General features: G+C 50.5%; 1 protein-coding gene across 1 annotated transcript in view; it reads left to right on the top strand.

Moving 5' to 3' along the window:
- The window catches only part of ZNF423 (zinc finger protein 423), a 271,419-nt gene that overhangs the window by 40,906 nt on the left and 207,342 nt on the right, over positions 1-23,171 (top strand). The window contains exon 2 of the mRNA XM_042918398.1: positions 10,177-10,377. The gene's annotated coding sequence lies outside the window, so the exon portion shown is untranslated. The remainder of the gene's footprint in view (positions 1-10,176; positions 10,378-23,171) is intronic.

Genomic DNA, 23,171 nt, shown 5'->3' with positions numbered 1-23,171 from the left:
CCCTTCTCGTGTGTGTGTGTGTGTGTGTGTGTGTGTGTGTGTGTGTGTGTGTATTCTCTTTCTGTCTGTCTGTCTGTCTCTCAAAATAAATAAATAAACAATGGGGCACCTGGGTGGCTAAGTTGGTTAAGTGTCTAACGTCAGCTCAGGTCATGATCTCACAGTTCGTAGGTTCAAGCCCTGCGTCTGGCTCTGTGCTGACAGCTCAGAGCCTGGAGCCTGCTCCAGATTCTGTGTTGCCTTCTCTCTCTGCCCTCCCCAGCTTGCACTCTGTCCCTTTCAAAAATAAATAAACATTAAAAAAAATTTTTTTAAACAAAATAAATAAATAAATAAACTTAAAAAAAAAAAAAAAAGTCAGCTGATGTATTTGTACCAGGCCTCACTTTTCCATATGGTGACCATGTAGAGGATTTGAGCAGGGGCCACCCCCTTGGGTGGGTGTCTGTCTGTCCCAGCCTCCCCACCTGACCTACTCATTTGTAGGACAGTAGAGGGCACTGGAGTTGTGAGCTTTGGTCCATTCATGGGCTGAGTGATGGGGAGAGTGGGTAAGCTGTGTCACCTGTTTGAGCCTCAGTTTTGACCTCTGTAAAATAGGTGTAATGGTAACATCTCCCCTGTGGGGCCATGGGTAAGGGGTACAAATGAATTAGAAGGTCTGGTCTGACGGAAGGGATTGCCATCCTCTATGCTGCTTATCATTTTGGGCTCAGTTCTAGAATTCCTGACAACTAAAGAGACATCCTCTGGAAGATTCAGTCATTTCTGCGGTCAGCCGTGGGCCTGTGGAGAGGGAGACCCTGTACCCCGTCCTGGATCATCAGCCAGGGCGGAGCATCCTAGTGAGGTTTGTGTGATGCAGCCCAGGTCAAGTTCAGCGGCTGACTGACCATGGCTTTGCGATTCCATTCACAGAGCCGTCAGTGCTGACAGGGGAGCAACAGGCACCCCCGCCCCCCTCCCCCCAGCCATCCGGAAGTTGTTTCCTTATTTAAGAAACGGAACTTGGACAGCAAATTATGTGTTAAAATATTTGCCTACAGGTCTGCTGCCAAGGGGACCCTTTAGGCTGAGTGTTAAATGTTACCCTGCTGCCTGCACTGCAGATATTTTAAATCTGAAGATAAATAGTGGCTGCCTCGTGGAATTTGGGGCCAGCAATGGATGCACAAGCAGAGTGTCTAATTGGGGTTGGCAGGCTCCTTGCCCAGCCCCGGCCCGGCCCCTCCCGTCCTCCATACCACCAGCCCAGGCGTGCATGCGAAAGTGCTCACAGAGCCGTGTCCTTCTCTATAGGCAGAGCCCAGACGCCGAGCTGAGGTTAAGCCAGGGGTTTGACCTAGCGCCCAGGTTCTGGAACTGCTCCCTCCCACTCTGGCCCTCGGGAACACGCTGCTAGTAAAACCCTTTTTTTAGGAAATAGGCAGGCTGTTAGGACAGAGTATGCGTTCTCTATTAAAGAAAAACCGCTCTAGGAAAAACGCTTTGGAAATGGTAGACACCTTCTTGGCTATGAATTCTATGGGGAGCCCCCCGACTACATTCAGGGGGAGAGCGCAGGAAAACTGGCTTGTGAGCTATAAAGTAAGCATGTCTACACCGTCTGCCCCGGGGGCTTGGCCGAGACAGACCCCCCGGCAGAGGTCACGCTGTTTCCTGGAGGAGGTGGGCTTGTCACTTAGTCAGGGTCACAGGGCGTGGAAGGGGGGAGCCTGGACTTGAGCCCAGGACTTTCTTCTCCTGGTCCAGGGGATTTTCTTGTCTGTATGGACATTTTCGTGCCTTCAGGTAGGCATAGTGCATGGACATTCTCCATCCTCAGGAGCCTGTGAGGGTCCGCTAGAGCTTGCTTTGTGGAACAGTATCTCCAACTCTTGTGGAAGTCACGATGCTGCACGCATTGGTTTGAATGAGTGATAACAGCAGAAATAAGATAGTCATTGTGGTTACGCTTTTCTCAAAAAGGCCTGCAGGCTAGGTATCGGGCTTATTATTACCTCATTAAAATACTTAAACTTTCTACAGTTTTTCTCAGAGAGGGTAAGTGACTCGTCCAAGGTCCCCCAGCTGTTAAGTGGTGGCATGCGGATTGGAACCCAGACAGGCTGGCTCCACAGTCTGAGATTCTTTTCCGTTCTTTGTCTGTCATCCTGACAGTCCCTGGAACGTGACTCCAGCTGTCTGCTGCTGGTGCGTGTCGTTGCTTGATGACCGCCTTTATTGCAGCAACTTGGCTCCGTCAGCCCCTCTGGACTCCTGTGCACTGCCGTTCCCCGAGCTTCCCGTACAGCCGGGCTCTCCAGTCCAGCCCTGGACGCGCCTAGAGTTCACTGTCTGGTGCTTCTGATTTCTGCGGAGGCGGATGTGGCCGCCTCCCATCCAAGTCTGCTGGGGAGAGGAGATGAGGAGTGGGGGAGGCGTTCCCCAGACCCCGGCCCTCCAGGGGCTGGCTTGGCTGCATCCCCACTGTCCCCCGGCACCGTTCCTGGCTTTCACTTTGCTCTCTGCTCCCCTGCACCCTTGCCTCTTCCCGCCTGCGGGGCCACAGCTGCCTCTGGGCTCCACCCGCAGGGCTCCTGGCCTCACGTGGATCTCGTGTCTAGCCGGGTGCACAGTCCTTACATCCATGGCCGTCCATTCGGGGGGAGCCTCGCCCCCACCTGTCACAGCTGTCACGATGAGGCTCTTTACAGACAATAAGGAATCAGTGTCAGACAGGGGAAGGGACTTGCTCAAGGTCACTCAGGGGGCGTGGTGGGTGTACTGGCGCTAAGACTGGGACCTGGGTCCCTAACCGACGCTGGCTGAGGCTGCTGCCACTTGCCACTTACGCCTCCCTTTTGACATTCATTGCCTCATCTATTCACTCATTCACCAGCCCCGAATTTGTTGAGCATCCTTCTGTATGGGCCTTGTAGGGGCTTTGAGGCTCTCAAGGTGAATGAGACCACGGAGCACCCTGTATGTTTTAGCAAATCAGTGTATATTACGCCTGGCACTAAGTAGATCCTCAGTACATATTTGTTGGAGGAATGAAGAATGAATCAATGTGTGTGATCATTGGCCCTGGTGTATCTCTCGCCTTTCAAGCTCTGCCCTTGTTCTGTCTATCCTGGGCTTATGGGGCGTCTCCTGGCTTCCTGCCTCCCCTGGGCAGGTCCTCAGCACTGGGGCCCCAGAAGTGGGACCCCCGGTGGTCCTGGGTCGGTTCTGAGGGGTGCCCAGGGCTCCCTGCTGGCTGATCCCCATGGTCCCTCCCAGGAAGAGAAGGGACAGCCTTCTCACTGAGGTCCCTGCTGGCTCTCCTGCTGGCTGGGGGCCGGGGCCAGAGGGAGGAGACCCTCACTGGTGTTCTCAGACTAAGCCTGTCTCAGCTGGCCCTTGGGAGTGGTGAGGCCCCGCCAGCCCTGACTCATGAGCTCCAGAAGCCTCGCTGAGAAGGTAGGAAATGCTCAGTTCCCAGACCTGGCAGCCTGTGGGGCAGCCTCCCCCACCCCGGGGCTGATCCCCTCTCCCTTTTTCCTGGCACTGGGCTCAGCCAGCTGTCCCTTGCTCAGCCCTTTCTTTCACAGACATTCCCCTTTTGCCTTCCCATGCAGTGGTTAAGAGTCGAGATCTGTAGTCAGGAGACCTGGGTTTGAGTTCAGCCTCTGCGCTTCCCAGTGTTACAGCTCGTGTGTAGTCCTGAGCCTTGGCCTCCCCATCCGCAGAGTGGGGACATCAACTGTACCTTTTGCACAGGGTGACCGTGAGGAGGGCATGGGCTGTGAACATAGAACAGTGCCAGCAAGTGCTCCCGCTGTGGTATCAGTCAGGGTGTGGGGGCGGGCGCGGGGGTGGGCGGGGTCACCTCCCTGCATCCCTGGCTAGGTTTCAGCCACCTCTTCCCTCAAGAGGATGTGAGGCCACTTTTCTTGCCAAGCGTCTCTTGCTGCACACCCTTTCTGCAGGGCCCGCTGTCCCTCATGTGTAATCACCTTGAAAGTCCTTTCTCATGGGCAATGGCTCAGTGAGGCTGCTTAGGCCTGGGGTGGGACAATTCACCACTTTCTTCCTTTTCTTTCTTTTTTTTAAAGCTTTTAGTTTAGTTTTTAGAGTAATCTCCACACCCAGTGTGGGGCTCAAACCCATAATTCCGAGATCAAGAGTCACACGTTTTACCAACTGAGCCAGCCAGAGTCCCCCCCTCCCCCCCACCTTTTTTTAAAAAAGGTTTTATTTTTGCTTTCTAATGAACAGTAGTGAATCCACAGGGTTTTGTTACTGCCTCTCTTTGCTCATAGAAAGTTCCCCAAACCCGTATCTTGGGCTCAGGGACTATGAGGTATACAGATGTGGTCTCGCGGGGTCCACCAGTCTAGGTGAGGAAGAAGCTGGCAGGACAGAGTGGCCCCATCGTATTTTAGGTGGAACCATTTGAGGTGGACAATAGTTGACTTCTTTGACTTAGGAAGATGGCAACTTCATGTGGTTCAACCTAATAATACTTATCATCGCCATATTGATGTTCAGAGACATGTTTCTTTGAAACCAATTTGTTCATTCATTGAACGTTCACTGAGCCCCCTGCCATGTGTCTGTCTGTACCAGGGGCTGGGGAGACAGTACTGAGCACCGACCGAGCTCCTGCCCTCATGGAGCTTGTGGTCTGGTAGGGGAGCATTCCAGCTGTCTATTGCTCTGTGACAAACCACCCCCAAACTCAGTGGCCTAAAGCAACCATTCCTATTTCACACAGCTCTGTGGGCTGAGTGGAGTCGGTTGGTGGTCTCACTTGGCATTTCTTGTGTAGTTGCCAAGTGAGTTGAGTCTGCTGGCTTCTGAAGGCTCATCGGGGTTGGATGTCCAAGCTGGTGCTCTCCATGGCTGGCAGCTGGGAGCTCCACTGGGGCTGTCCACTGGAGCACCTGCATTCTCTCTCTGGCATGGACTTCCCATGGTATAGCAGCTGGGTTCTACCTGGTAGTGTCCCAAGAGATCAGGAGACCCTGTGGAAGTGCAGTCCTTCTGAACTAGCCTCAGATATCCCAGAACATTCTTCCATTGCATTCTCTTTATTTCTTATTTGAGAGAGAGAGAGAGAGTGAGCATATGAGTTGGAGAGAAGGAGTAGAGGGAGAATGAGAGACCCTTAAGCAGATTCCACAGTCAGCACAGAGCCTGATGTGGGGCTCGATCCCATGACTCTGGGATCATGACCTGAGCTGAAATCACGCTCAGCCGACTGAGCCACTCAGGAGCTCCTTCCGTTACATTCTAATATCAAGGGAATTACTGCAGCCAGCCAGCCCAACAGGGCCATTGTGGACAGGAATTAGACCCCTCTTCTTTTTTTTTTTTTTTTAATTTTTATAATGTTTATTTATTTTTGAGAGAGAGAGAGAGAGAGAGAGCGAGTAAGAGTGCACCATTGGGGGAGGGACAGAGAGAGAAGGAGACACAGAATCCAAAGCAGGAGACACAGAATCCAAAGCAGGCTCCAGGCTCTGAGCTGTCAGCACAGAGCCCGATGCAGGGCTTGAACTCACGAACTGTGAGACCATAGGACTCTTAAACCAACTGAGCCACTCAGGTGCCCCTAGACCCCTCTTCTTGATGGGTGAGTGTGGGGTCTCAATACAGAAGAGCACATGGGATGCAAGGTGTTGCTGATGTCTGTGTGAAAATGCGGGGAGCCGCAGGGAGGAAAAAAGTTAACCTACAGGGGCGCTGGGTGGCTCAGTCAGTTAAGTGTCCAACTTTGGCTCAGGTCATGATCTCACGGTTCGTGAGTTCGAGCCCCGTGTCGGGCTTTGTGCTGATAGCTCAGAGCCTGGACCCTGCTTTGGATTCTGATTCTGTGTCTTCCTCTCTCTCTCTGCCCTTTCCCTGCTTGTGCCCTGTCTCTCTCTCTCCCTCTCTCTCTCTCTCTCTTTCTTTCTCAAACATAAATAAGCATTAAAATTAAAAAAAAAAAAATTAACCTACAAAAGCATGAGTGAACATTGTGCCAAGCACACTGGTGGCAAAGGGAAGGGCCCTATGGGGAAGGAGTGTCACCCATGTGACATTGGTGCTCGGGGTCGCGGGGACACCTGTTAGGCAGGGGAAGAGTCACGTGGGAACGGGAGCATGAAGCCCTTGGCAGAACAAACTTGCAGTTCGAGGGCTTGAAAGAAGGTCTGTGTGGCCGTGACATAAGTGATAAGTCGGCGAGGCCAGAAGAACTTTTCCTGGACCTTCGGGGCTGGGACAAGGACCCCACATGGGATTTTGAAGGGTTTACAGATTCCTCAACATCGTTTTCATGGAGTGTCTACTGTGGGGAGACCGTGTAGCAGAGCTGTTAGAGAGTCAGAACCAACTGTATTTGAAACCTACCGCTGGTGGCCTTGCTTTGCACCAGTGTCCTTCCAGAAGGTTTCTGGCACGCAGCAAGTGCTCTGTAAACACTAGCTGCTCTTGGACTTCTGGCCAAAAGGCAGGTGCGCACATCTGAAAACAACTAGGCTATGAATTGTCCAGAGGGGTGTGTGAGGCTGGGGAGGTGGGGAGCTTTGTCAACAGGAGGAGAGTCCAGAGCTCGGTGATCCTCAGGGAGAGGGCCCTATTCACAACTGCTCAGCTCAGCCAGGGCCTTCCCAGCATGGCTTCTGATTGCTCCAGGTGGCCCCCAGGAGGATAGGCTCCAGGGCCTGTTTCCTAGAAGTCCTTCCCAGCCCCCCGAGGGCTCCCTGGAGAAGAATGCACTCCTTGGCCTGCTGACTTTGCTTCCTCCAGCCGGGCTGGTTGGAGTGACCAGTGGGTCACCTGTAGTTCAGGTGCAGACACTGAGATCACAGTGTCAGAAACTTAAGGCAGCGCTTGGGTTGGGGACCCAGGGCTAGTGGTGGCCTCTGAGCTCTGCCTTCTCCTTGCTCGCTCAGGCAAGGACTCACGGGGCCTCCGGGACTGGATGGAGACAGGACACGGGATAGGCAGGGCCACCCCTGACCAGCTAGAGCTGAGTCAGTGGAGGAGGGAAGGCCCATTCATTCGATCCCCAGGGCTTCCTGAGTAGCTGCACTGAGAGTGCCCGGGAATGAGGAGACCCCAAGAGTGCTCCAGAGAGGCCGGGGCCCCTCAGAGCTCTCTGTTCTCTTCCCCTCCTGCGCCTTAGAGAGCTTAGGGCTCTGACAGGCCCTGGGTCTGGGGGAAGGGTGTGCTGCTTAACACGAGAACTTGTAGGTTCAATCCCCTGCATGGCTTTAGATGACCCCTCAGAGCCTCTGTTTCCTCATCTGCACGTGGAAAAATAGCATCATTTACTCTTTTCCCCTAGTGTGAGGTTCAGAGACTGCGGGCAATGAAAGTGTCTTACAGGGAGTAAAGCCCAAGCCGGATGGAGGGCTTCCTGTTTTGAGGTCCTGAATCTGCTGACACAGCAGAGGGCCCCTTCAGGACTGGGTCTTCAGGGGGGGTCCTGCTCCCCAACTTCTTCAGGCCGTCATCTTTCCTCTCTGGCTTCCTGAGGGGCAGGCTGGCTGGCCCTTGTGACCCCGTGGGACGTCAGGGGATGGGGCCCCCCACCTCTTCCCGCCTCCCCTCCCCTGCCCCTTTGTGAGCGGCCACCTTGCCTTTCCATTAGTAGACAGTGGCAGGGGAGGTGACAGTTCCTTAAAACAGATTTATACTCTTGGATGACTTTATGGGTTTTTGCCTTATAAAAACCTAAGAGTTGACATTCTGATTTATCTACTACTGAGTCGACAGGATGTACCAGATTTAAAGAGATCAAATGCATTGTAATGTTTGTGGCTCCAGTTGTGGATTAGATGAGCTATTATGGAAAGTGCTGCCAAGTAAATATGGCAAAATTAAATATGTCTATTAAATTGTGTGTTAAGTAAAGTAGCACAAGTGTGGTGCCGAATGTAACTTAACTATCTGGAGAGTTGGTGTGATAGATAAAGCTCGAGTGATAGTTCTCTTTTTCCCCCCCTTCAGAAGATTTTTTTTTAAGGAAAGAGACTGTAAACTAGGAATTTCAGAGACGGGCGCTTGACTGTGTAACTGTGGTTGTGTGATGACTTATAATATTGAAGGCTCCAAATGATATTTTTCATTTCTTTGCTTTCTATTTCTTGTTGCCACCACAGCGGCTGATCAGATTTCCTGAGATAAATATGCTGCCTGGCTTTTAATGGGATTTCTGTATTGCCGGGAGTTGGCATGTTCTGATAATAAAAGAACCTAAAAATTGTACATCCCTTAATTGGTAAGAAGAGAGATGTTTTGATGGGCCACAAATGGAAACATTGATTTTTACTGCCTCCGAGCAGTTGCGAGCAGCGTGTCAGGCCACGTTCCCCGCCACGGAAGGCGGCAGCTGGCTCTCCAATGAGCTGATTTGTGTTCACAGGTTCTTGATGTCGGGTGCTTTTGGAAGTGCGCATTTTGTGCAGACGGGAGAAATAGAGCCCTTATAACATTATCTGGTTCTAAATTGAAATATTTATAGGACTGTGGCTTCCACCTCGAATCGAATGCATTCTTTGCTTCGTTTCTCTTTCTGGCTTTGGCGACTAGTCCTCGGGGGTTTAAAGGTTGTGTGCTGAAGGCTTTCTCTGTAACTGCAGTGTTATATGCTACATGCACGTGTGCACCCATGCGGGCACACGCACATCTTTGCATCTGCGTATGTGTTTGCATCAATGTCTTTACACATAACAGAGATTTCTCTCTTTAATTCAAATCGGTGCTAGTTTCTGGATGGGTAGATTGTTTTCCAGGACAGACCGTGGAAGGGATAACACATGCTTTGATTTTCCAGTTCGAGTCTTTGTACTTGAAGGAGGAAGTTTAATCCACTGACACTTATTGAGATTACTGATACATTCTGTGTGTTATATTTACCATCCTTTTTTTGCACTTTGATTTACAAGTTCTTGATGTGCCCTATTAATCTCTCAGATTGAGGCCATGCTCCGTTTTCCCTGGCTGTGCGGGGAAGTGCACTACACAGGAGTTAGGATGTCTAGGAGTTAAACATCTGTAGGGTGCTGGGGATTTTGCGCCCCCCTGGCTGGAGGCCAGATGCCATACCTATGACATGGGGATAAAAAGCCTGTCCTTGTCTGTGGGCAGGACCACATGATTGCTTGAGCCCCCTTGTAGCTGTAGGATGGGAGAGACTGTGAAATGGGGCTATGCATATGGAGTTAGGGCTTTGAAAAAGTGTGGCACTACAGGAAATGAAACGCATCACATTATCATGATCATTAACTCACTTTTCCGTACAGTTTAGCCATTTGCACAGTGCTAAGTGCAGAATAGGCAGTTTATTTTAAAGAAATTGGCCGGGGGGGCACCTAGGTGGCTCAGTCAGCTGAGTGTTCGACTTCGGCTCAGTTGACGATCTCGCTGTTCCCAGGTTTGAGCCCCTCATCGGGCTGTCTGCTGTCAGTGAGGACCCTGCTTTGGATCCTCTGTTCCCTGCCCCCTCTCTGCCCCTCCCCCGCTTGTGTGTGAAAATGTTCTCTGTCTCTCTCAAAATATAAACATAAAAAAATAAATAAGTAAAGACATTGGTTGGTGATTCCAAAGCTGGTTCTCACTGTCTAGGCCTATCCTGGGGCACGGGTGAGGGCTCAGATACATTTTAGCTTGTGATTTGACTATCTGTGGTCTCACAAACACATGTGCTTCCTTGATTCCAGAATCAGGACCTCTTTGCAAAGAACTGAGCCACTATCCCCGCATTGGGAGGCATGCTGTGTGGAAGGTGAACTTGGCTAAGGGATCTCTCTTGCTTTAAATTGCAAGGCTTTGGGAGAGACTAAAAGCTCAGGCGCGTTAGGAGCAGCTGATGAAGGCTCTGGAGGAGTGTATAAGAGAATTGGGTTTTCAGGAGACAAAACGCTAAGGCATCTTCACCTCTGCGACAGGTCATGACCCCCAGCATCCGTGCACAGAGGAAGATGACAGGACGTCCCCCTAGAAGATTTGCACCAAGAATTAAAGAATCTAGTTGAGAATTATGGCACCACATGCTACAAAAAACCCCCATATATTAATATACTGAGAGGTGTCAAGAATAATGGACCCTGGGAGGTAGAGTAATTAAACGTATCTTAATAAATGCTGGGCGATCCTTTTAAGACCCCTTCCCAAGGCCCCGTCAGCTGACATGGACTGTATTCTTCCTGTTGGCAGGAGGCCTGGAAGGAGAGCCGGAGTGTGATCGGAAAACCAGCCGTGCGCTGGAAGACAGGAACAGCGTGACAAGTCAAGAGGAGAGAAATGAGGACGATGAAGACGTGGAGGAGGAGTCAATTTACACCTGCGATCACTGTCAGCAGGACTTTGAGTGTCTGGCGGACCTGACGGACCACCGGGCCCACCGCTGTCCTGGAGGTAATGCTAAATAACACTGGGATTCTGACAGGTGGTTATACGGATAATTGGACATAGCAACAGCTTGAAGCCTCGAGTGAGATTAAAGAATTAATAATGTAATTTTACAGTTAATGTCATTTTATTGTGGTGCCTTGGGTACCCTGTATCCGCCTTTTAAATAAAATTAAAAATAAAAGCAACAGCTTTCTGGCAGGCAGGAATTTGGTGGAGACACCCTGTCTCTGCTTCCCCAAACTGCAGTCTATAGAATATGGGCCATGAGTGGGTGGGGCCTGCACCCTGGATTTCTGGAAGGCCTTTTAGAAACCCAGCAATTAAGAGGTTGTTAGTGCAAAGTTAAGTAGCTTAAGTGTGGAAAGCTGCGTGAAGGAGTGTGCTCTGAGGCAGGGCTTGTATGGGACAGGGAGAATTTCAAAGGCCAATAGGCAGAATGTCTGCACAGGCAGAAAGGCATCTAGCTCCACCTCTTTGCTCGGCCTCCTGCTTCTCTGAGGAGGACGGGGGTGGCTGGGATCTGTCCTGTCAAACCTGTAGTCAGCCAAGACCGTGGCCCTGGTTCCTGTGTTGTGGCAGCCTCAGAGAAGGTGGCCAAGGCCATAGTTTGTCAGGAGCTATTTAAGACCTCATGAGTCATGTGTGTCTGTGTGTCTGGGTCATGTGGGTGGATGGAGTGGGAGAATGGGGCCATGTGTATTGCATGGGGGTGTGGCAGCCATGCTCCAGGGGTAGGGGGTTGACATATTTCCAGGCCCTGAGCAAGGATTCCAGAGCATCTGTGTTCCTTACATAGCTATCCCTGGCATCTCTCTCCACCATGCATGTTGATGAAACACTTTGGATGCTGGTTTGTGGGGGAAAGGAACTAAAATCTCAGACAGTATTCCAAAGGGGCCTGTCACCTGTTTTTGGGGGGAAATTGGTTGGTAGGAAGTATGTTGGGACTCAAAATTCTTGCTTCCTCTACTTTTCATGCCTTCGTAGAAGTTTGAAAGCCAAGTGTTTGGGGAGCTATGACTTTCCCTCTAGTGACGCCTGTACCTGCACAGCCTTGATTAGACCAAGTCCCTCGTTCTCAACCTCTGGAGGGAACAGATCCCAAAAACAGTGGACCCAAGAGGACTCTTACAGTTTTGGACTTTTTGGGGCTAAGCAAACCAAATGCCAGTCATTTGGAACTTGTGGTATTTCAACCATAGGCAGAGGCGATGGCCAACTTAGAAGCTCAGAATCAGAATTGGAAGGGATGTATGGGGTTGGCTTTTCAGTGCCCTCATTTCCTGAGGGAGAATACTGAGGCACTGAGAGGAAAAGGTGACTGATGGAGGTCAGCTAGTGAATTGGTGGCTGAGCTAGGACCTCTCCGGGACCCTGGGCTGTGTACTCATCCTTGAGAAAACAACAGATGCCTGTGTATTTCTTGATTTAGCCAAGAACTGAGGTCGAATGTTAACTATACGAGGATGAAATATTGTCACTGACTTTGAAAACAATCAATTAATTGATCTTCTAATTAAAAGTGATTGTCTTTATTTGCTAAGTGTAAAGGAACACGTGGGTCTCAATTAGCATTGATGTGGGGCCCCTGAGGCCCCCTGCGGACCCCTGCAGAGTGCTGCTTCGTGGAGTCTCTGTGGCTTGTGGACTGAGGCCCCATCCCGGGCACTACTCCATTCTTCAGAACCAAGGAGGTACTCTTGTCTCTCTCCACACCTCTGAGAATGGTGGTGTTTCTAGGAGGAAGAGGACGAATGTGAGGCTTCGAGGCTGTGTATCGGGGGTCTGTGCTGGAAATAGTAGCTAATTGTGCTTCGGTCCTGGGCAGGATTCTTTTCCCGATGGCTGTCTCTTCTCTCCGTAGCCTCAGATGGGCTGACATCACAGTAGCTCTGTCTACAGGGTCTTCAGCCATCTTTACTGATGCTGCAGATAGCCACCGATACTCCTGCCTGCTTCCGAACAGGACCCTGCTAACGACCTCCATGGGGACGCGGGAGCCAGGAATATCCCCAAGCCCTGGAGCATTGGAAGGGAGTCAGAAATTCCTTAAAAGAGTATGGGAAACGACCTTGCCTAATAGCATCCCTGAGAAATTCATTACCGCCCAGTAAAGGTGTGACCCAGTCTGGGAGAGTCTCCCCGATGTGGAAGAAATATGTGAGGAACGATTTTCCCCCAGGTCTTAGGTTCTGAGGATTACCCAGTGACAGGATCAATCACTGGGAATTGTGGGCATATTTTTCAAAGCGAGTCCCTCTCTAGGCCACCTGAACAGTCTCTGAGCTGCAGTGGTTTCCCACTGCATCCCCAGAGAGGTTTCTGGAGCTCCTGGGGTGGGTATTGGGGCCCGTCTGACCGAGGAGGGCTCTGACACCCACTCCAGCCAGAGCTGTCCACGTTAAAAAGTCTTTTATACATTGGGCTTTAGCAGAAGATGTGTGAAAATTGGCTTCTGCTTTAAAAGCTTGAACTGGCCCAAAATGTGGTAGCAGGTCCTCCCAGGCTAGACTCACGGGTCTGCTGGATGCTCATCATTGGTCTTCTAGTCGCTGCACTAGGGATGACGACACAGGTAGGCAGTGGCCACTCTGTCATCCTGGAGGGGAAGGTGGACCCTCAACAGACAACAAAGACCATTTCAGAGATGGCCACGCTCTGCTGAGGCTGGGCGGGCTCTGGGTGCTGGGCAGATGTTTCTGAGGGAGCAAACAAGTCTTGTTTGGAGGGAAGGTGGGGCGCTCTCTGCTTTTGTGAATTTGGGGCCTCAGGGCAGCGCCACCTGTCAATCCCGCTGTCCTCTCCTCCTGGAGCTGGAATTAGGCCTTGGGTGTGAACAACACTCGTCCCCACTCATGTTCTGCAAGAGGGCTGTTACTGCTGGAACCTGGAGGCTGCACACCCCTCGCCAAGCAGGTCCGTCTGGTGCGGTGGAGTGGGTGGGGGGACTTGGGGGGAGTGTCTTGAGTGTGGTTCTTCTTAAAAACTGCTTTAGCAGGGTGGCCTCTTGGCTCTTTCTGTGTCTTTCTGTGGATGTTGGGGTGGGGGTGGGGCAGTGACTTGTTCCATCAGAATCTGGGAGAGTAGCTGAGGTTTGGAGATTTTCTGAGGGGGCTGTGAATTCACCATGGAAGGTGGGAGGGACTCTTGCCAGGATGGCGTTGGTGGCATTCATAGGGAGAGCAGGCCCCTGGAACTCTGCACTGAAGAACCCTCACTTGCAGAGATCCTGGAACTTGAGAAGGCACCCTCTCCATTGTCCCTTAGCAGGAGAGGCTCTGCTGGGACCAGGAGAGGCTGTTGAAGCATGAACTTCAAGAACCCAGACCTCAGGGTGCCTGGGTGGTTCAGTTGGTTAAACATCTGACTCAGTTTCAGCTCAGGTCGTGATCTCACGGTACATCAGTTGAGCCCCCATCGGGCTCTGTGCTGACAGTGCAGAGCCTGCTTGGGATTCTCTCTCCGCCCCTTCCCCCCTCACTCTCTCTCAAAATAAATAAATAAACTTAATAAAAAAAATTAAAAAAAAAAGAACCTAGATCTCTTTCTGTCTCCCTCTTTCTCTCCATCTTTCTGCCTCATTGTCTCTCATTTGTGTCCAAGGAGAAACCAGCCTTAAACCCACAAGGCATCAAACACTGCATCCTTATGACACGAAGTGAGATCAGCAAAGAGCCATCCGCTCTGCTGATGCTTACACCCCAGTACTGATTCCTGCTTGCTCCCCGCCAGACCCTGCCCATAGGGTGACTTATGTTCATGGGGTTGGCGTCGGGGGCACTTGCCATTTTGTATTCTGCATTTGTTACCGAACATTTTCTGAATGGATTTCCATGCTGGGACAAGATCTTCTCCATTATCCCTTTTTTGGGGGTGAGGGGTAGGGGAATCCCTCTTTTTTTAACATAGCAGCATTCAGGCAGATAAAACTTGGGTTGCTGGTACTGTGTCTATATACTACAAAAATATTAGATTTAGACCAGCTGCCAGAAGACTAGGATTTCTACAACAGAGTTCACAAAGGCTGACTTGATGCCTGTGATGGGCTTGCCTGTTCCTCACGGAGCATCATTTGTAGGCAACAGATGAGGAAATGTCCAGAGCGTTTGGTGGCTGTCTGCACTGATGATAGAAAGTCTCCATTACTTCAGGCCCTACTAACTTGAATGATGTCAGAACAGGGAGTGAGCCGAAGTTTACGTTGACCCAGTTTGTGAAGTGTTGGCCAAGCACGTTTGGACCCTATAAACGGTTGCAGGCAGGTGTTTTTCATCATCTTCTAGAAGCCCAGAGGACTTCAATTGCTTTAGAAAGTATCTCTGGGAACTTCCTGGGGCACCATGGAAGCAGGTACGAGAGGTTTGATTTACCCAGGGGCTGATTCCAATTTTTTATGTGCTCATTGAAGCAGGTCAGCTGTGGACCTTCAGTCTGGATTCAGGTGGAATGTTTTACGGCTTTCTGGTACAAATACTACCTTTTAAGGATACTCTGTGATTTAGACTGACTGCTGCTTTGGCCCAAATTAATGAGGCTGACTGCCCGAGGACATTTGGGTGCTGGATCTGTGCTGTTGTAATGTTTTAGATCCGACTTTCATAGGGATGCTCTTCCTTGTGACAGGACTGGGCTGTCAGCAGGGGTGTGCACTGTGCCAGTCCTGGAATGTGGCAGGTGTCCGGGGCCAGAGCACCCGACGGCTTCTGGAGATCCCTACCCTCTTTGCTATAGGCATCACTGGTGGGGTTTGGGTTTTCATCGTAGGTAGGGAGAGGCAGATGGAGTCTCTTTAGAAGGACTGAGGCTTCCAATTCTGGGCCTGTCTGGGCACTTGATCCATTATAGAAATTGCCTGTAGGACCAGGTTGGAGCTGAGCATTGGTTTCTTGGCTACAGGTGCCATTTCCTGGTCTGTGACTCAGACCATGCTCCTCACTGAGCACAGAGAGGCATTCTTGAAGCACATAGGGTCCCTGCTGCCCCCCAGGGCTCCAAGTCTGGGCTGCAGCCTCCCTGATTGCTCTCCCTGAAGCCCCACCCCTGACAGTGCACAACACTGGTCAGATTCAGGAGTTATTCTGCAGTAGTTTTTTTTTTTTTTTTAATCAATTAATTTATTTTTGAGGGGGGAGGGGCAGAGAGAGAGGGAGAGAGGGAATCCCGAGCTGACTCGGTGCAGAGCCCGACGTGGGGGATCATGACCTGAGCCAAACTCAAGAGCCAGAGGCTAAACCGACTGAATCACCAAGGTGCCCCTCTGTCATAGTTTTTAATGTGTTTATTGCTGGTCTCCTGCACTACTGTTCAGCTTCCTAAGGACAAGAGTCATGTCCTAGCCCAGTGCCTGGCACACAGTAGTGCTTAATATGTGCTTGTTGGATCAAGGAATGATTCCATGTAGTCCTCATAACAGTCCCAGCATGGAGATCCTTTTTTTTTTTTTTTTTTTTAACCATTCATCCCCATTTTACACATTGGGCAGCTGAGGCTCAGAGGGTTACAGGTTCTTGCTGAAGGTTACAGAGCTTGATTTAAGACTTGAGGTCCAAACAGCTCATGGAGAGAACATAAACTGGGGACAGTGAGCAATTTCCACCTAAATTCCAGACAGAAATAGCTTTTTTGAATGCTCAACTGAAAAAAAAAAAAAAAAAAAAGATGGGGAGGGGTTTGTTCAAATAACAACAGCAAAAAAATGTGCTCCCTGTGGGTTAATTTTGCTGCTCCCCCTTTGGCTGCCCCCCACTTCCTGAGGACTGGGACTGAGGAGTGTTTCCCTAGCCCCTTCAGAAAGGCAGACCCGCCTTTTCTGGCGAAGGTGAAATGCTGCTGTGTAAAAAGCCGGGTGGAAAGTTAATTACACCCTGGTTTGTTCAGCTGTGGCCAGAGTGACCTGTGGGCCCTAATTACAGGGCTGGGGCTGCGTGAAGGCTGGCACCTTTGCCAGCCTCGTTCCTGTCCGCCGGCTGGCGGGATCTTGCCTTTGTGTGCAGGCTCAGGCCCTTTCTCGCTCCGACAGCATGGGTGGGGGCCCTCCCTGCCTTACTGCTCGGGGCGCCTCTCGTACTGGTTCCATTTGGGCAAAAAGGAGTCGGCACGGGCCAGCCGCTGGGCATTGCACTGCCAAGTGCACAGGTGCAGGGCGCGAGTTCCTTCTGCCCGTGGGGAGTGTGCACCGCGCCTTGGTGTCAGCCGTTGTCTCGCAGTGCAAAAGGCTTGGGGGCTTGAGCACAATTAATACCCCCACATCAAGAGCTTTCCTGCATGCAAACAGCATCCAGTAGAAAACACGGAGGAAGGAAGGATCCCACTCACGGTAGTCACAGAATGCATAAAGACCAGGGAGCAAGCCCAGGAAGCAACATTCAGATGTTTGGAGAGGACACGCAAACAAGCCAAATCAACTATGGAGGGACACATAAGAGATTCCAATAAATGAAAAGGCGGGTCTTATTCTTGGATGGAAAGATTAAATATCGTACATATGTCAATTTCCCCTAAATTAACTGTTAACTTTATGTTAGCCTGTGAAAGTAACAATGGGATTTGGTTAGAAATAGACAAGCTGAGGGGCGCCTGGGTGGCTCGGTCGGTTAAGCGTCTGACTTCGGCTCAGGTCATGATCTCACGGTCCGTGAGTTCGAGCCCCGCGTCGGGCTCTGTGCTGACAGCTCAGAGCCTGGAGCCTGTTTCAGATTCTGTGTCTCCCTCTCTCTCTGCTCCTCCCCTGTTCATGCTCTCTCTCTGTCTCAAAAAAATAAATAAACGTTAAAAAAAAAAAAAAAGTCTCTAGAAATAGACAAGCTGATTTCTAACATTCATAAGGAAAAATAGGCATGCAGGGAAAGGGAAGAAAATTCTGAACAAGAGGAATGATGGTAACCAGATCAGATTTCATTTTTTTATTTTTATTTTTATTTTTATTTACTCAGTCATTCACTTTTACAGTAGGCTTCACGCCCAACACGGAGTCCAGCACGGGGCTTGAACTCACGACCCTGAGATCAAGACCTGAGTGAGATCAAGAGTTGGACGCTTAACCGACTGAGCCACCCAGGTACCCCCCAGATCAGATTTTAAAGCACATTCTGAAGCTGTAGGAATCTAAGTGGTGTGGAACAGATGAGGGGCACAGAAATGGGACCTCAGTAGAACTGGACATTTAGTGTATGAGAAAGGTGTCATTGTGTGCCCGTGGGACACAGATGGATCACTCAGTAACCGGGGCTGGGATGATGCGGCATCCGTCTGAAAGAAAGGAAATTGGATCTCTCTCCTCCTAACGTCAGAACAAATCCCAAATGGATCAGAAATCTAAACAGAAAAAGAAAACTTAAAAATACTAAAAGAAAACATAAGTGAGTTTTTAAAAAACATAATAGTATCAGAGTGGGGAAACCTTTTCTAAATATAACCCTAAACCCAGAAGCCATAAAACAAAAGACAAATATTCAACCACATAAAAATAAAACATTTCTGCATTGCCAAAACCACAATAAATCAAACCAAAGACACATATCACAGGCAAAAGCTATTTTTCCTTAGTGTGTAAGGAGCTCCTACCAACACTAAGAAAATAACCAATAAATCAACAGGGAAGCAGGGCAAAGTCTGGGCTGCCTGAGGCCAGCACCTGCTCAGATTGGTTGTGCCACACTGGTCTTTAAATATTTGGAATACCTCCCATGTGCAAAGGACAGAAATGGAACCAGAAAAAGATATGCTAGTGGGATCTCACACATTTAGGGAAGGGTAAGAAACTTCTTTAGAGTAGGAGAACTGTAAATTTAAATCACAGGAAAATACTTACCAGTTTTAACCGACCAGACTGGCAAAGACCAACATGTTTACCAGCCCATCGTGTTCGTGAGGATATATATCCTTGATGCCAAGGCTTGGGGTCTTCTCCTCTCTGTCCTTGGGGTGGCCTTGGCCTATGGCTAGAACATGTAGTAGGTGCTCAAGAAAAGTTTGCTTATTTTGTCCCCAAGGAGGCCACAGCCCCTGTGAGGTAAGAGCTGTGAGATAGCAAAAATAAAGGCTGCACATGCTGTGTCTGGACATAGTAGGTCTTCAATTAATGAATAATCAGAAGGGGGAGTTACAGAAGAGATGGTTTATTCATTGAATAACTATTTATTGAGCATGTGCTTTGTGTAAGGGCCCTTCTGGGTGCTGGGGTTGTGGGACCTGTTGATTTAAATAAAAGGTAACTCAGTGGAGAAGGTGTTCACTTCACAGAAGCATTCTGTAACTTGTGAGGCAATAATGCCGTAGGTGGCCTTTAAATAGCTGGCTTCCCCACTGCCTTTAAAAAGATGCTTCCAGGGGGGCGCCTGGGTGGCTCAGTTGGTTAAACGTCCAACTTCGGCTCAGGTCATGATCTCACGGTTCATGAGTTTGAGCCCCGAGTCGGGCTCTGTGCTGACAGCTGGGAGCCTGGAGCCTGTTTCAGATTCTGTGTTTCCCTCTCTCTCTGCCCCTCCCCAGCTTGTTCTCTCTCTCTCTCTCTCTCTCTCTTTCTTTCTCTCTCGAAAAAATAAACACTAAAAAAAATACAGAGATGCTTCCATGCACAGAGACATCATGCCCCACAGCATCTCTGGAAGATGCTAATGTCCTGTTAGTGTGCTGGGAGGGAAGTGGATGGGCTGGACGAGTAACTGTCCATCTGGGTCTGCCTGGCCCGTGGTGAGATCAGAGCCCTCCCTTAAGCTGCCTGCTCCCTGCCCTCCGAGTTCCCCATTAGAAGGTGCCTGGGACACCAGTAGGCTGTGTGGGACCGTGACTCTCTCTGGGCTCGGGCAGCTGAGCCCTGGCTCCTGGTGGTCATATGGAGGGGAGTTGTCTTTCAGATGCTGGTGTTATTAGCCACCTCCTATGAAGCCTGCGGGTCCATAGAATGTGTCCCTGTTGGCTTGATTATGTGGCACGAATGCTGCCGTCACATTGCGGGGCCTGCAGGTCTCCAGAAATTGGACACCAAATCTAACAGGATGGAAGGCAGGGATAGCGGTGGGAAGAATCCACGTCTCTCTTGGTTTTCACGGGAAAAGGTGTGTCCATGTGTGTGTTCTGAGGATTCTGGCTCTCCCCAAAGTGGAGAGGATCTTTTCCTTCTTTCCCCCCCAGCTAGCCTGACTACCTTGATGGTTTTCTGAATCACTTGCCCAGCGGTGGGTTCTTTTGTGTCTAGGGGTGGACCAGAACAGAATTCAGGTGTGGTGTCTGACACCAGGAATGTGTCTGCTACAAACACCTCCTGGGAGGAGCCTTAGTGAGGAGACCCTGGAGAGCCTTTGGGGCTGAGAGTGAAGGGGACTGGCCTGGGACTGGGGCAGTCTGGATCCTGGTTTCTACTCCTTTTCCGGCAGCAGCCAAACCTTCTGCTGGCTTCCTGTTGTTAGGACCAGGATGTACACCCAGCGGGACCTCAGGGTCCTGGAAGGAAAACACAAACCCCAAGCTGGCCTTCAGGTTGGTTGAGTGTGTCTTTCTGGGTCCAGCCTGCTGTTATCCATTACTGCTTGGCAGTTTCCAGAAGGCACATGTTACACCAGCAAGATGTAATACCATACCTACTTTAAGATTGGGGCTGTGTGTGTGTGTGTGTGTGTGTATGAGAGAGAGAGAGAGAGAGAGAGAGAGAGAGAGAGAGAGAGAGAGATTGAGAGAGAGTTTCTATTAACAAGGAATGTATAATCTACCTGGAAAGTGAAGTCACCATGAGCCTCTGGATTGCCTGGCACATAGTAGGTCCTCAGTGAATGTGCTGTCTGCATACTCGACTCCAGCTGACAAGCAGAACAAAAGCAGAGTCATCGGCTCAAGGAACTGAGAAGTGAGGCTGGCTGCCAGCATGGCCCTTTGAGGACATGCTCTAAGGCTGTCTTTACAAACCCCATCCCCAGGTGTTCAGCTGCAGAGGTCCACCTCTGGGCTTCTACCCTCCTGAGGCAGAGAAAGAGCAGAGGTGACCAAGGCTCATTCCCGCAGGCATCACTGAAGCCGGTGGGGTGGGGGGCGAGGGGGCGGTGTGGAGACAGACGTACATAGTAGCTAGGCTCAGAATGATGGGAATCAGGGGCACCTCCATACAGACCACTGGGACTGAGAATTGGGGAGGGAGGGGCTCCCAGACGGTACCAGGAATTGCGGATGCCTTCTGCAGGAGGAAGGAGTGACATACAGGCAAATATGGAGGAGTACAGGGGCACCTGGGTGGCTCACTGGGTTAAGCTAAGCGTCCGACTTCAGCTCAGGTCATGATGTCATGGTTCGTGGGTTCGAGCCCCGCGACGGGCTCTCTGGTGTCAGCACAGAGTCTGCTTTGGATCTTCTGTCCCCCCCCACTCTGCCTCTCCCCTGCTCTCTCTCACAAAAATAAGCAAGCATTAAAACAAATGTGCAGGAGTACAATATTGAATCAAATGCCATATTGCTGGGTATCCATGGTCAAGTCCATTCACTTGGCTCTTGATAGGATACAGCCATCTCATTTCAGAATTTTAGGGAAGCAGGTTCCTCCAAGAACACCTCGTGCAGCACCTTCTAACCTTATTCTCAACATAACTCATGTATAAGGCCAATACATGTAGTGCGCTCTGTTATGGGGTTTGGCAGATTTTGAACTCTGTCTACATCTCTCCCCCCACCCCCTCAAGCCCCTCAGAGCAGCTGCTCAGGACCCCCTCAGGCAGTCTGAAAGCCGGAACTGGGCCAGGCTTTTCAGTGAGGTGGGACTAGTCCAAAGTCACGCAGGGAAGTGGTGGCTTAGTGGGTGTTGTCCCCCCGTCCCGAAGAGGTAGCTGGTAATACCGGGGAGGCAGTGCAGCAACCAGGATGGACAGAGCTCTGGTGCCGGGCCCACAAACCTCATGTCATTTGGACTGGACTTTTTCTTTGCTTCTTGGGGAGGAGTGACTCTGACTCTTGAATTATAAACTTCATGGCAGTTGTGCTCCTACCTTAAGGGGGTCCACAGAGGCTGGCCCACCCTTCCCCCATCCTCTGCCCCCTGGTTTGGGGGCAGAGTTCTGGGAGAGGAAAGTCATGCCCTGGGGGCATCCCCCAGCTGCTGGGCCTTCAGGATGACGTGTCCAGGCCTTGGGCCCAGGCTGGAGCGAGGCTGGGCGACCATCGGGTTGGTCTGGCCCTGAGGCCTGAGTGGCTGAGGTGCCCAGATGGTGTGGAGAAGCATCTGTGAAATCAGTGTGCTGTGCCAGCTCCTGCGAAACCCAGGGTGACCAAAGTCACATCATCCACCACATCAGCTTCACGGGGAAGGAGGGGACGCAGATAAAGTATTCCAAAATCACAAAAACAAGATTTTTGTTTTTCTTTCGTCTATAGGTATTTCTGTAATAAGTGTTTTCCCCCAATGTATACACGTATAGCTCCAAAATCTCAGTGTTACCGAGAAAACGCAGGGTCGGTTATGTGGTGCTTTGGTCAATCCCTTCCCTTCAAGGTTCTAGTTCCATTAGTCCAGCTGTCCCTGTCCCTGCCTGCTGTGTCTGTCACTGATGGTCAGGATGCACAGGGACCAGAGGCCCTCAGAGAGGCCCTGTTTTTCTCCTGGAGGTGAGCCTGTGCATTCCTCATTCTGGTGGCCATAAAGACCTGAAAATTGTGTTTCCTGAGTCATCAATCTTGGTTTCCTCCAATTTGAGGTTTGAAAAGCTTTGAGAAATGCCTGTAGGTGAAGTTCGGAATAGCCTCCAGCTGGATCCTGACCTGGTTCTGGGGTCAAAGGGGCAACTAGAAAGTATTGTTCTCCAAGAGTCCTTTATTATAGCTGAAAGCTATTGATGGCCTATTCCTGTGTCCCTTACTTAGGCTACAGTTGCCAGCACCCAAAAGAACAAAGCCAACAACTGGTCAAAAGAAAACGTGTTCCTTAGAACCACAGCATCCCCTGGTATTCATTCATTCATTCATTCATTCATTCACTCATTCACTCACTCATTCATTCATAGAATGACTTTTTAAAGCACCTACTATGAGCTCAGAGCTATTTTAGACGTGGAACAGAGAGTAGTGAGTGAAACAGACAATAGTTACTGCCCTTCTGGAGCTTACCTTTTATAGCATCACGCCCCTCGCTGGCTTTGGTCACGAGATTCTTAAACTGACCTGTATGTAGTGATTTTGTTCTAAAGAACCGCTTGGTTCCTTCTGTGGTGTAGCTGAGTGCTGGCCAAGGCCCATGTGAGCAGTACAAGCGGGGAGAATGCGTAGTGGCTTTCCTGCCAAAACGGTAGTGTGCTCAGAGTCTGTGTCAGCAGAAGCAGGATGAGGGAGGTGCTCGCTCTGTTCTACGTGTTGCTGGAGAGACCAGGGCTGGAGAGGGGTTCAGGGGAAGACGGAGAGGGGAGGCCTCAAAGCCCTACTTGCAGGATTCTCGGTGGCTGCTCTCAGAAAATTAACCCTAATTTGTTTCAGTCAAGTGGGGGAGTTTAGTGGCTCAGGTCAATAGAAATTCCAGTAGTCAGCACTAGCTTCAGGTGCGGCTAACTCCAGGCACCCTGGCGAAGGCCTTGGAGCCCCTGATTTTCCTACGTCTCCTGGCTCTGATGAATGCTGTGTTGGCTTTAGGCTTAGGCCAAATGAAGTGCTCTGAATGGCAGAGCCAGAGCCGTTCCCCAGAGGAAAGCAGGGTGCTGCCGGCAGAAGAAAGGGGGAATGGATGCTGTTAGGCAGCTTCGGCCCAAAGAGGGAATGAGTTAATGCCGTTTAACCAGAGTCCCGAGTAGGTGACCTGACCTCGGATAGGTTTGAGCCTGGCCAGGCCTGCC

The sequence above is a fragment of the Panthera leo genome, chromosome E2 (genome assembly GCF_018350215.1).
Source record: "Panthera leo isolate Ple1 chromosome E2, P.leo_Ple1_pat1.1, whole genome shotgun sequence".
NCBI lineage: Eukaryota > Metazoa > Chordata > Mammalia > Carnivora > Felidae > Panthera > Panthera leo.
The sequence above is the reverse complement of the archived record's forward strand: the minus strand, read 5'-3'. Positions and strand labels throughout refer to the sequence as shown.